Source organism: Bos indicus, chromosome 26 (genome assembly GCF_029378745.1).
Source record: "Bos indicus isolate NIAB-ARS_2022 breed Sahiwal x Tharparkar chromosome 26, NIAB-ARS_B.indTharparkar_mat_pri_1.0, whole genome shotgun sequence".
Classification (NCBI taxonomy): Eukaryota; Metazoa; Chordata; class Mammalia; order Artiodactyla; family Bovidae; genus Bos; species Bos indicus.
In genome coordinates, this window is record NC_091785.1 from 9024547 (window position 1) to 9039437 (window position 14891).

Here is a 14891-nt window from a genome sequence, read left to right on the forward strand (position 1 = left end):
AGAGACACTGTACATTTCAAGGCTATTCTCTGTACAAACATGGGAAATCATTGCCTCCATAGACAAGAGAAACCCATGGCAACATGCTTCCCAACTGTAGGCAGGTGGACAACAGGAAAAGACAGAGGGAGGCTATGGGAGTTGGTAAGATTAAAGGTTACAGAGGGAACTAACACAGACATACTCAATGACAGAAACTATTCCTGCCACTTAACATATATTTATTTATATAATCCTCACAGTCACTCAAAGAGATAAGTGCTATTATTAAACCTACCCCCATCTTATAAGAAGAAACTGAGGCACAGAGAAACAAAGCTAGTTTTCACACAGCTACTAAGCAGTAATGTGTGTGTGAAAGTCACTCAGTCATGTCCAACTCTTTGCAACCCCATGGACTATAGCCTGCCAGGCTCCTCTGTCCATAGGGTTGTCCAGGCAAGAATACTGGAGTGGGTTGCCATTCCCTTCTCCAAGGGATCTTCCCGACCCAGGGATTGAACCCACATCTCCTGTGTCTCTGCATTGCAGACAGGTTCTTTACCATCTGAACCACCAGGGAAAAGCCAGACAGAAACACGGATTCTGGCTCCAAGTCCATTCTAGTAACCACTACACTCTCCTGCCTCCATGCTACTTCAACTGGACCCTATGATTTCAGAGTACAATTGGCAAGTTTTACATGCTAATGGTTCAATGAACTCTCATTAACACCATCATCATCACCATCATTATCACTGCTTACCTCTCTATTTTTTTAATTATAAGAACATTTTACTTAAAGGTACCACACAAGCTTTTATCCCCATGTGCTGAATCTAATTCCCCAGACTGGAAGCTTCCCCATTCTTGCCATAAAAAATAAACAAGTCACTCCGGGCTGCTTAAATTTCATGCCTGAAATATCCCAGATAAGCAACTTGGAATGAGCCAAAACACCAGGATGAAAAATGGCAGCTGGCAACCTTTTGATTCATTGGAGAACTGGATGCTGTCAGTGTTCCAGGATATGACATTGCAAGGCCTTGGACCTAATAGTCACTGCTTTAATGTAAGTATGCATTGGTCTGGAAGCTATTGAGGGCAGCTCCACAATGATCCACCGAGACCACACCTGGAAAAGAGAAATCTGCCCCGAAGCAGACCACAAAAGCTAAGGGAAACTGGCAAACGTGCCACAGAGTATACACCAGAGATCAAAGACCTGTTACTAAAACTACAAGGCTTGGACAAAGAAGACTCCTAATTGTTGCTTTGTTTACCACAGTCTTTTACCTCTAACTTGCTGTTGCTTCTTTAGCAACAACAGCGTCCCGTCCACTGACTGTTTACCCACGAAGCCCACTCCCATCCAGCTGCCAGAGGTGTGCCCGTATCTCTCCTCTCAGGTCATCTGCAATCACTGATATTCTGTGTCTGCTGCCACATGTTCTGCTGTCCACAAAGGCAGTCACACACCATAAATACACAGACTGCTTTGGGAGTGAAAGTGGAAAAGAGAAAGGATTAAATGTAGTTATCTTGGCCTAATGTCTGAATATGGGAGATCTGTCTATCAGATATATTCTAGATTTAAACCCATTTAACTGCTAAGGAAACCGAGTCCCAGAGAAGTTAAGTAACTTGCTCATGGTTGTAAAGGTCTATCTGTCTATTATCAGCAGTTTCAGCAGGCTGATCCTGCCCGAAAGACACAGCAAACATTTTCACCAGCGGAGGAGAATGAAGCTTCTCATACAGTGAGCTCTGGGGAGACACCCACAGCATGGAAGGGGCACTTAGGAGTCACACAAGGGATAAGATTATATTCAATGTATGTCCCATCACTTAGAAACTCCTAAAAACAAAACCTGTTCTCTCCAATCTAAAACTATAAGGAACTTCAAGTCAGCTATGTAAGCTGGAGGAAGCATCTGACATCTCTTACTTAAACACAGGAAAGTTTGTTAAGACGGAAGAAAGGAAATAGGCAGCTATAAATAGCACAGCAAGAAAGTGATTCTTAGTGGAAACTTTCACAATTTTTCCTTCAATTTACTGTAGATACATACATTCATACATATACATTTGTACGAAGTGTGTGTGCGCTGTTTTATATTTTTCCTTGTCGATTCTAGCAATACAACACCCAAGTCTTAATGCCAGGCACTGAGAAAACAAGGAAAGAATATTAACAATGACAAGTATAAGTCAAATCAATGGAGCGCGAGAGGCCCTTGCCACAAATTTCTGGTGGCCCAGTCCTTTCAGGAAAAGATCTGGCAAGAACCATAAAAGGCTCATACTCCAGATGACCAACAAGCACATGAAAAGATGCTCAAGATCGTTAATTATTACAGAAAGGCAACTCAAAACTACAATGAAGTAACACTGCACACCAATCAGAACAGCCATCATTTAAAAATCTATAAACAATAAATGCTGGAGAGTATGTGGGGGAAAGGGAACCTTCCTACACTGTTAGTAGGAATGTAAACCGGTGCAGCCGTCGTGGAGAACAGTATAGATGTTCCTTAAGAAACTAAAAACAAAGCTACCTCATGATCCTGCAATCCCAATCCTGTGCATATATCTGGGAAAAAAACTCTAATTTGAAAAGACACGTGCACCCCAATATTCATGTAGTACTATTTCAATAGCCAAGACATTCACTGAAAGATAAATGGGTAAAGAAGATATGGTATATATGTATACAGTGGAATACTATTCAGTCTTAAAAAAGAATGAAACAATGCCATTGGCAGCAACCTGGATAGACCTAGAGATTATTAATCTAACTGAAGGAAGTCAGACAGAGGACAAATATCATATGATCTCTACACTTTTATGTGGAGTCTAAAAAAATGATATAAATGAACTTATTTACAAACAGAAAGAGACTCACAGACTTGGGAGAGCAAGCTTGCGTTGACCAAGGGGGATAACAGTGGCGGGCTGGGGCAGGGGGGTGGTGCGGAGGGGCAGAGAAGGAGGAAGATTAAGTTTGGGATTGATGTGTGCACACTGCTGTATATAAAACAGATAAGCAGCAAGAATCTGCTGTGTAGCACAGAGAACTGTGTTTGATATCTAGTAACTGTATGGAAGTGAGAGTTGCACTGTGAAGAAGGCTGAGCGCCGAAGAATGGATGCTTTTGAACTGTGCTGTTGGAGAAGACTCTTGAGAGTCCCTTGGGCTGCAAGGAGATCCAACCAGTCCATCCTAAAGGAGATCAGTCCTGGGTGTTCATTGGAAGGCCTGATGCTGAAGCTGAAACTCCAGTACTTTGGCCACCTCATGAGAAGAGTTGACTCATTGGAAAAGACCCTGATGCTGGGAGGGATTGGGGGCAGGAGGAGAAGGGGACGACAGAGGATGAGATGGCTGGATGGCATCACTGACTCGATGGACGTGAGTCTGGGTGAACTCCGGGAGTTGGTGATGGCATGCTGAGATTCATGGGGTCACAAAGAGTTGGACACAACTGAGTGACTGAGCTGAATAACCTATAGTGGAAAAGAATCTGAAAAAGAATACATTTACAGCTGAATCATTTTTGCAGTACACCTAAAACTAGCACAGTGTTGTAAATTACTACATGTCAAACTTTTTAATGGTAAAAAAATAAAAATACTTTTAAAAAAAGCATCATACTCTTGGACCCAGTATTCCTATTCCCTTTGCATGTCATAGTCACGAATTTCCTCCCAATTCTGCATATCATGTTTCTACCCAGTTAAGATCAGAATCCACATATAGTTTCTGTATCCAGCTACAGTTTTCCTAACAGCAGTTTTCAAAGACTGCATGACTTAGTAAGGGGCCCATCACTGGGATGGAAGAGACCTGCTGTGTCTTTTTGTGTTGTAATCATGCCTTGTTATTCAAGAACAGTCTCTGAACTAAGCAGCGTGTCACCCAATTTAGTGCTCACACTGGGCAGATAAAAACTTTTAAATCATAGTTTAGGAACCAGTAAACTAGAACAGTCAATAGGAACAAAAGAAGACTTGGAGCGAAAAAGGCCTAGTTTCTGAAATATGAAGTAAGGATTTGACCTCAGGCAAATCAGAATTTCTCTGGGTCTGTTTTTCCATCTGCGATACAGTCTGTGAATGTTTACCATACACTGGACACTGGTCAAGCATTCCGCACACCTCGGCTCACTGGAAGCCCATCACAGCAACACGAAGAGCGGGTGTCATCACCCCCATTTGACAGCTGAGGAAACAGAAGCATGAACTTACAAAGTTTGTATCAACTGGCAGAGCCAGGACAGAGCCCAAGCCATCTGGAGCCAGATCTTGCTGATAGATTAGGGGATTTCTGGGGTTCCTTAAATCTCAGACCCTTGATGATTCTGACAGTCGAGTGCTTAGTTGGTCACATTCATGCCAGTTTTTTGTAGTTGGTCAACGCTGGTCACAAGTAACTAATCTTTTATCTTCAAACACTGTGAGATTTAAAGCAGCTACCAAGACACTGACTTCAAACCCTGACTTTAATTAAAGGGCAACCTAAAACAAACTAGAAATCCATATGGTGCGTAAAATGCTTCTTGAAGATTCAACTCTCCATTGATGTCAGAACAACTGAGTTATCAACTAACTTGAAAAGCAGAAGGATGCAAGATAGAGAAACATTTGCTTCTGAAATAAGTGAAACTGGAAATATAACCACAGACAGTTTCCAGGCTCACAAGCTGGTCTCTGCTCAACAGTATTTCAGATGGGCCTCCCCCACCCCACTACTGAGGACTCCAGAAGTCTGCCCATCCTCCACGACCAGGCAAAACAAGAAAGGAGAGACTGAAGCAACATTTCCAAGCCATCAGAGACCATATCCTCGTCTGGGATCAGAAAAGCCCACCCAAGTTCACATGCATTTCTTCTTTTCAGATCAACAGTCTGAGGCCCACCCTTTCTTTTCTTTCTTTTCTCAAGTTCCAGTCTCTTCTCAGTCCAACTCACCTCACCCAAATAAATGAATGAAATGACCACTTTCTAGATCAGAGATTCTAGGAACTCAGCTGTGCACAAAGTCCAGGTGTCTGATTAAAATGCAGACTCCCAGCCTCTATACCAGTAGACTATGGTTTGCTGGGCCTGCTTTGGGACTCAAGAATTCACATTTCCCCTAACACTCCCTGCATGCATGCCTCACACACACAAACACGCCCCTGTCCTCCTCTGCCTTGTACACAGGTAGAAAACCACACTTTGATAAACAATGCTATAGAGAATGCAAGAACAAAGTTACATCTCTTTAATTTTTTTTAACTGAGGTGACATTGGTTTATTACATTATGTAAGTTTCATGTATATATCATATTTCAACTTCTGTACAAACCAGAGAGTGCCCACCACCGCAAGTTTAGTTTCCATCCGTCACCTTACAGCTGACGCCCTTTATCCATTGGACCCACCTACCCCACCCCCGCCAAACCCTTCCCCTCTGGTAACTACTGCTCAAAGTCACATCTCTTTTAAATCATAGCCTAAACTTCGTGTCCAAACTGTTGATGAACAGAAGGGTCTTCTCTGGTTTCCCCTTTCCCTGTGCATCTGCCCGTGATTCCCAAATCCACCTTCAAAACACACTTCCCTCCCCTGATCTGAGCACTGATCTGTGGCCCTCACTGGGTGAGCTCTAGCCGTTGCTGCCAAAAAAAAAAAAACAACACAGCAACAGAGTTCCTGGCAGCCTCAGCAAATCATTCCTAGCACTGAACAATTGCCTGGAAAACGTCAGAGCAGTAGCTTCACTTGGGAACTATATAAGTGGATGCCAACTTCCTATCGAGCACTCTGGGGCACTTACAAATGTGTGGAGGGATGCCGTGGACCACCTGGGCCTGGCGACTAGCTCCTGACGATCATTGCTTCTGAACCCAACATTCTCTGGCCTGATGGGAGCCTCGAGTTTCCACACACACAGACCGTGCCCATAGGAAGGGCGTCCTATATACACGGGCCAAGCAGTCCTGTGACTACTGGAAAAAAAATAATGCCAAGAGGCTGGTAATTCAACTAAAGGAATGTATTACACCACAGTTAAAATGAACCTTGCTAAAATACCACGATACCGAAAACCATGTTAAATCCTCTTATATAAGAAACTCTTTTTATGGAACCCGTCTACTATGCAATCAGTCCCTTAGTGACTGGGGTTTAAGTTACAGGAATCCACAGGTGCAGGGTTTCTGCTTACACTTGTGCATCCCTTGGAACAAAGGGACTGACAATCTACCTCGCCATGCCAGAAGCGCACGGATGACGGCTCCCAGACCCGGCACCTCACCAGGGGAAGTGTTACAGGGGCTGGAGAAGCTCAGACTGAAAAAAAAGCAAGCATCTCTCAGGGCCTTGGGCCACATCAGGCCTCCAGCCAAGCACAATAACCTGTGACCTATGTGACATTAAAGCACAACAGGAACGCAGCACTCTGGCACCCAAGACCACTTACAGCCACCTGGAGTCCGCACATCAGAGCCCTGGCTTTCCTGAGTCCCCCAGCGAGGCGCAGTTAGAGACGTGAGGTGGGAGAGAGGATCTGGTGCAGCGTGCAATAGCAAACCCAGGCCGCAAGGAGGTGAATAGGACAAGGAGGCCGCCCTGTGGGAAGGGACAGGGTCATGATTGGGAAGAGCACAGGAGAGCTTCTGAAATGTGGCTTTCTTGGTCTGTGAGATAACGTGTTCACATCGTGAACATCTTTTTTCTATGTACTTTGATCAAAGCGTCCAGCTTTTTTAAAAGGCACCTGAGATATAAAACTATACAAGAAGACCAGGCTCCAGCTCTTGGGATCACACATCCCTGACGGACACCTGGCTGGTCAGACTAAGCACATGTGACACCCAGAACTATGAGCGATGTTCCCAGTGGTGGCCACATGCCTGGGAGCAGCGTCCATTGACTACAAGGTTCTCCAAACTCCACAGCTCAAATGTAGGGCTGGCCAGTGTGGCACTTTATGAGCAGAAGAGAACATATGAAGATGGGAATTACCGAATTACCCACAGTTAATGGATTACAATAAACCAGTGTTTTATCCACTGGGGCGGGGGGGGAAACATCATAGAGAAAAGAATGAGACAAGGGCAGATAAGCAGATTTGAAAAGGCTAGTTCAGGGAGGACATACCCTGAGTGCTCTCACTGGTCTTGTGTCCTGGCTTGTCTGTGGCTGGCTGGCCTATTTCCTGGCACCCACTCTCTTCACCCCCATGTCATGAGTCATGGGAGCACTGGGGGAAGGGTGAGCATAAATGATTTTCTTCTTTTATGAGATGGACTTCCAAAAGTTTTTACCCTCCAAAGTTTTTCCTTTGTCATATTTTTATGAACTAAGCAAGGTGTTTATATATTGTTCCATAGCCTTTTCTTCCCCCTAAAGTACGTTCTGAAGGGCAGAAGTGGTCCTTCTCAATTCGGCAGGATATCTTTGGACTTTGCACAGTGTCTGGGATCCCTTCCACACAGGCATTTTTATATACAACCATGTGTCCAAAAGCATCTCTACCAGCACTGGGGAACTTCCCACTGCTGCAAAGCGGATTACATTGTAATCTATGCCAGGGCAGCAGCACTGACTTCCACCACGCCGTCTTAGAACAGAAAGTACCAGCACTTTCAGCCTGGAGACTGAGGAAGGATTCTTAACTGCTGCCATTGGTGTTACAGGAAAGATACATCTGGATACGAAGTGAATTAGTAAGTAGTTAAAGGCCTGGGTTTGGGAGTCCAGTACAATGGGTTAAAATCTAACCCAACTCTAGCATAAAAATCTTGGGCAAGTCGCTTGACCTCTCTGAACCCTGCATTTGGTCACAATGTCCCAGGTCCTAGAAAGGACAGGACATCTGACTCATTTATCTCTAGGAAGGTTCCACATCTCCAGCCTCTCTCTCTGCGGGTGATTTAAAAATTAACACATGCTGGCATCCAACATCTGCATCTACTCTGTTGGGGTGCCCTCCTCGATTAGTGAGCACAAGTGGGAGGGGACCCCACCCCATTAGAGACACTGAGAAGAAGAGCCATCGTCCCCTCCATCCCTGGCATCTAGTACGTACATGTGTCACCAAGGCCTAGACAATCAGATGCTTCCAGCCAGGACCCTGAATCTGGAGTGAGTGACCCCGGGAGACAGGGACAGAGGAGAATGTAGCAGAGTGGCACCACGGTGACTGCACATCCAGGGCCTGGCTGGAGCCAGCAAGCGTGTCCTCACTGGGGTGTTCATAACACACGGTGTCACTGTTCCGGGTTATGGGGTTTGCTGTGCTTCTGGTAACCCAGCCTCCTTTGGCAACTGCGGGATATCCTTTCAGTGTATCCTTCCTCTGCTTAAGTTCTTACTTGCTACCAAGAACACATGGACAGAAGTGGGAAAATTCTGATGACCTTTGGCACTGAGAAGTGCAAGAGGATGACAAAAATAAAACATCAAAAGGAGCCAAACCAGAGAAGTGATGGCTCAGAAAATAAGACCAAGCAAAAGATTCATGCTGCTAAAGTGGTATTCAATGACTCTGCCTCCTCTTTTTCGCAGTGTAACCTTTACAACAGCACCCTCCGTTTTGAACACTGATGCTCTGTTTGCTTGACACAGTGGAGGATGCTACAAGCGAAAACACATTGATTTTCTTTGTTTTATTCTGTTGACAGCCTCTTCCGTTCTCAAATTTCTTGCCAATTCTTAGAAACTGGAAGGTGATAGCTTATTAAACTCCTTAGCATTCAGTTCAGTTTGTTGTTGCTGTTCCGTAGCTAAGTCATGTCTGACTCTTTGTGACTCCATGAACTGCAGTATGCCAGGATTCCCTGTCCTTCACTATCTACCAGAGTTTGCTCAAACTCATGTCCATTGAGTCGGTGATGCCATCCAACCATCTCATCCTCTGCCACCCCTTTCTGCTTTTGCCTTCAATCTTTCTCAGTATCAGGGCCTTTTCCAATGAGTTGACTCTTCACATCAGGTGGCTAAAGTATTGGAGCTTCAGCATCAGTCCTTCCAGTGAATATTCAGGGTTGATTTCCTTTAGGAGTGACTGGCTTGGTTTCCTTGCAGTCCAAGGGACTCTCAAGAATCTTCTCCAGCACCACAATTCAAAAGCACCAGTGCTTTAGCACTCAGCCTTCTTTATGGACCAACTCTCACACTGTACATCATTTAACAAATCTTTATCCAAAGCCTACTGTGTGCAAAGCACCATGCTATGCACTAAAGCTAAACTCATAACAAAGGGAGATACTTCAAGTCAAATTCAACTGGAAATTTCATAATTAATGTTTGAAATTTTTATTTTAAATGTAAAACACCAAAGTAATTACTGCGTGAGCACTTATTACACACAATATATTCCAGTGCTATAAAACTAAAAGGGTTCACAGCGGTGACCTAGGAGTCAAATGCAAACCACAGGCTGGTTCTGTTTAAGCCACATGGAGTTGGTGTTTCTTCAGGTTTTCTATCAGTTACCTAAAAGTGTGCATATCTATGAAAATTGGAAGATCCAGTTCCCTGTTCCTGACCTGGGCTGCCACCTGACAACATGGAGAGCGTTCTATCCACCTCTGCTCCAGTTATAAGGGGCAGACAGCTCTCCCATGAGTCTCAGGGCCCAGGCTCTGATATTTTATTTAATATCAAATCCACTTTGCAAATTTATTTTACCTGCTGGGTCCCAAGAGGCACTGTGGATTCTTATTTTAGATACATCATAAAGTGAACTTTTAAAAAAGAGACACAAATATAATTCAGATGCTTCAAAACTTCCGTTTTCCACAAGGGGAAAAAAAGGAAGAACAAAATTTTTCCCACTTGAAACATTTCCTGGATTTTAGACTTTCTGGAAATATTAATTTATAAAGTACTTTATCTCTTATTGCAACACATTTTGTACTTAAATACTTGTTTTCAGGAAATGACAAGACATTCTGCCTCCCTGGTTTATACACATCCTACCCTTTAGGCACAGGGAAGGGCCTGGGAACACCTGTCAAGTTTAGAAGGGAAAAAAAGCAGGTGGGGTAAGAACCTCATGACTTTTTAAACACTCTTGCCTTGACCATCATATTTCTCTAATATATCAAACATCCTTTTTTTAAGAGCAAAAAGCATCTGATGCTATCAAGGCAATATTTTCAAACTGTTGCATGTACATATTTCTATTTCTTCCAAATTTCCTTTTTCTCTCATTAAGAGGAGGCAGGCAAAAATTGCTCATACCTTTAATTCACACATAGCACTGCAAAGAGCTTGAATAGTCATTCAGTAACCCTTGGCGAGTGCCTGAAAGCTTGAATGAAAAAGGGAATGAAGGAATGAACAAAGGAACAGAAATGGAAGAGAACAGAATAACATTATTTTTGAGGCAGAGGGAACCACAAGGAGCCCTCACTGCCTGCTCTCCAGGGCCGGCAGCTGCCTAATGTCCTTCCTTTATCTATCCAAACCCAGCCCATCAGCTCTCCCACCACTGCCGTCCACATGCTAGGATTCATACTCTATAGGCTCATTTTCCTAAAAACCTTTACTAAAAGTAAAGCCTGGTTTATAAAAATCAACACGCAAACTCACATTTATGCTCCTGTGATTACTTTTTCCCTGCATGAATAATGAAAAATAATCTACAATACACTGAGGTGGTATTTTGTTGTCCCAAAGAAGTGAGGGCTATAAGCAGTGCCCGGGATGCCTATAGATGTAGTAAATGGTGTGGATTGGAAGCTTTTTATTTTTTTGGAAGGGATGCACAGTAAGGATGCCAGGGCATGGGGCCAACATGGTTCAGCGGAAAGAACCCAGGTTTTGGAGACAGTACATCTTTTTCCTGGCTAGGAGGGAACAAAGCATGGTAGTTAAAAGTATGCACTCGAGTTGGATGGCCCTGGAGCCAATGCTGACTCAGCCACCAAAACACAACCTGGGCTGAACCTCCCGAGACTTTCTGTCCCCTGTGAAGAAGCTGGGGGGATCCCCACCTTGGGAGGCTGGCGTGACAAGGCCACAGGATGGCACCACCCGGCACCCAGTCTGCCACAGTGGCGGAAATGTGGCTAATCTTCTCCACGGCCTTTTTTCAAGGTCTTCCGCTGACCTTCTAGGAACGTCTGGTTACATTTTCCAAAACAGCTGTGTGTGTGCTGGCAAAGCACTGCACGCTGTGGACCTTCCAAGGGAAAGACGCCATAAAGACTCATGGAGATTTTGTCAAGGCTTCTGGCTTCTCATCCCCTAAAGGAAGTCCAGGGAACGTGGAAGGTAGTGTCTGCGATTTTACTATTTGAAACAGCCTTCCTCGCCTGCTGAAGAAGTCACACAAGAAACACCTTCGATTCTGGGTCCCTCGGTAGCAGACGTAATAAAGGACTGGAGCTCAATTACACAAAATCACTGAATATAACAGAAAACTTCTCCTGGTAAATCGGCAGCTGAGCCTCAGGTTAATTCTGCCAACGTTATTCCTTGTGGACCTTCAATTTTCTGAACGTATTTTGTTTTAATAATCCCAAAAAACATCAGCATAACCCGGACCCTTAAAAGTATAGCCAGTAGCACTACATCACACATGAAATTTTCTTCCAAAGTGAGAATAAAGACCCAGTGAACAAATGAGAGATAACGTTCAAGGTATATGTGCTACTGCAGAGTAACTACAGTTCCTTATTAGGTTACTAATCACATCATATAGTGGGCCCTTCAATTTTTTATTTCCAAAAAGGGTAAAAGAAACCACTTCTGTCTCCTATCCTGCAGATAGAATGGTCTGCCTCCAGCAAGAATTTTCTCGAGTCCAACTGCAAACACCAGTTTTCTCTTGCTACCCAAGGATCAAATTACTGACAAAAAGTAGAAAAACAAACAGCGGCCTAATAAATTGCTTGTTTTGCAAACAAACTGCCTTCGTGGATGGAAACATAAACCTTAAAAAGTCAATGAAGAAACACGTCTTTATAAGGCCACGTTGCCAGTGCCTGGGCAGCCTATGTTCCCCGCCCAGAGAATTGTCATGTCCATTTTAATAGTTAAGATTTTAAGAGAACATGGGGAACATTAAGAAAGGCAAGAGCTGAAGAGTCAGAAGAATAAGAACTGAGAAAAGCAAATTCAAATCTGGATGCAGTTAAAACAAAACCAGACATCTTTTCCCCTTCCCCACGGTGAGCACTGCTGCATCCAGAAGCGGGGCACCCGGGAGGGCCGCTGCACAGCACTCAGCATGCCACAGCAGTTGGGCATAACTACAGCACAGTAAGGGCCGCCCTGGGGGCTCAGACGGTAAAGAATCTTGAGCATAACTACAGCACAGTAAGGCCTGCCCTGGGGGCTCAGATGGGAAAGAATCTGCCTGCAGTGCAGGAGACCTGGGTTCCATCCCTGGGTTGGGAAGATCCCCTGGAGAAGGGAATGGCTACCTACTCCAGTATTCTTGCCTGGAGAATTCCATGGACAGAGGAACCTGGTGAGCTAGAGTCCATGGGGTGGCAAAGAGTCAGAAATAACTGAGCAACTAAAACTTCACTTTTCACAGCATATAATATGTTATACTATGATAATGAGTCTGAGCAAACTCTAGGAGACGGTGAAGCTCAGGGACACCTGGTGTGCTATGGTCCATGGGGTCGCAAAGACCCAGACACGACTTAGGGACTGAACGACAACAATGATAATAGCATTCTCTGTTTATTTAGCACATACATGCCAGGTACTGCTATGTGTGAATACAGTACACATGAACATGTACACATACATAACATAGATACAAAAATCTATATATTCACACAGAAAACATATTTTACATATTTAACATTAAATATATTAATATATTTACAATTAATACTAAATATGTATGTAAAATCTCATTGAATCCTTAAAATAACCTTGAAGCAAACAACATCCCCATCTTAAAAGATGAGAAAACCGGGATTAAGAAGGTTAGGTAACGTTCCCAGGGGCACAGGCAAGATGTTAGGATACACACGCAGATAAGTTTTATCTAATTCAAAACCTGGGCTCTTACACACCATATCATCAAAGAAGGTTCCAACAGTAACCCCACCAACACAACCACCTAACCTGGATCAGCCCCAGTTTCTGATCGGAGATACCCCACAGAAAGGTGGGTGAGAGATGAGCTGAAGCAGCTCACCCTGCAGATGAGACCCAATTTCTTTCAACAGAAGCACAGCCAGTTCATCCTCATCATGGACCCAACAGTAAATCTCTCAAACAAGTTTATAACCGTGGCCTCCACAAAAGGCATCAAATCTGGGTCTCGCATGAAAAGCCAGCAACCTCGGAAACCCCTCACCAAGTACCTGATCTCAGAGCCTCTTTAGACACCCTTGACTCCTCAGTCCTCCCAGCGGCCTCTACGCTGCAGCTGGAGGAACACACTCCCTTCAGCAAAACAGCCATAAATGCCACTCTTTCATCTCATCCTCCTGCAGGAGCTGGGGGAGTCCCACAATGGATAGAATATTTCATTCACACTCTGTCTGAAGAACAATTTTTCCCATAGAGAAACTGGGTAGTTAAAATTCTCAACCAGATGAGGTTGAGAATAGGCCCCAGATGAGGGCCTATTCATGCAATCTCAAGTCACAAATAACAAAACTATAGTCCATCTCATAATTTTTTTCAATCCCAAAATTATTTCTCTCATAAATTTAACCCTTCATTTCTTTTTTCCACTTTATTTTTTTAACTGAAGTATGTTTGCTTTATAGAATTTTGCGAATTTCTGTCATACATCAACAAGAATCAGCCATAGGTACACTCAGGTCCCCTCCCTCCCAAGCCTCCCTTTTTTGATATTATACATCACACTGTAATGTATGTATGTGATCAACCTCTGCCAACAGAAGTTTGTTGAAGAATACAAACCATAACTATCACATACTAAGTGCCAACATCATGTTGGCGACAGAACGGAATTTTAATAATAAAATGCCACAGGGGATATAATAGAAATCACTTGGAAGCTACACATATTTGGTTCTTCCTTGATTCTTTATTCAGGAATCTATAAATACTGCACAGAGCTGGGATTTTAAGCCCTGGGAGTGGAATAGCTCTAGCAAGATCAGAAACTGGCAGTTTCTGCAAAGAACATAGTTCTCCTTTTAATTAAAAAAAAAAAAAAAAGGTTTGTTTTCCATTGCTGACCCTCAGAATGTAGAAAATAGAAAACCCAGGCTGCCTCAATTAAGCTGAGAGGAAGCAAGGAAATATTCTGCTCATGCCTAGGGTAGAGCTTAAAAGTGGAAATGTGACAGAGGCAGCAATGCTGATAATCAACAAGGATGACAACACTCATAGAACGCAGGCTGGACACTGATCAGCTAACCTGTCATCATTTGCAAGTCTCCCTCTTGCACTAAGAACTTTAGCCTCTGCCTGTGAATAAAAGATGCAGTGCCAGGAGGTCATGCTGCTCCAGTATATATTAAGGGGCAAGGAGACAGACGTATATAGAGAGAGAGAAGTAGCTAGTTGAACAAAACGGGTCCCTTCCTAACTGACAAGAATTCATAATTTATTTCTATTCGCTTGTTTAAAAAAACACAGCAACCAACCAGGCATCTCTACCATACTGTGCTCCTTTTAATTTTAATTCAGCCTCAAGACAATAACTAAAATTACCCCTAGATTGTCAGTAGCTTTAATAATAAGAGTAACGGACTGCCTAAACTTAGGAAACATATGAATCTGATTTCCCCAAAGGTCTGTAGAGTAATAAAAGGCCAATGCTTTTAAGTAGAAAGCAATTTCTCGGTTTTGCACACAGCCCAGCACGAAAAGAAGGCTCTTGGGCAAGCTTCCACAGCAATCAGCATGGAAGCAGAGATGTTTTCTTTTCCTTTCCCAGTGGTGAAGTTAGAGCTATTGAAGAGCTGCTG

The 14891-nt window shown here is 43.6% G+C and overlaps 1 protein-coding gene across 42 annotated transcripts in view; it reads right to left on the reverse strand.

Annotated features, from left to right (window-relative positions):
- Positions 1–14891, reverse strand: part of SGMS1 (sphingomyelin synthase 1) — a 324245-nt gene that overhangs the window by 261727 nt on the left and 47627 nt on the right. For 9 of the 42 annotated variants that reach the window (XM_070781239.1, XM_070781253.1, XM_070781240.1 and 6 more), the window contains one exon: positions 4104–4201. The exons of 30 other annotated variants lie outside the window; for them this stretch is intronic. The gene's annotated coding sequence lies outside the window, so the exon portion shown is untranslated. The remainder of the gene's footprint in view (positions 1–4103; positions 4202–14891) is intronic. 3 more of the 42 variants (XM_070781244.1, XM_070781223.1, XM_070781237.1) reach the window with 1 other exon arrangement.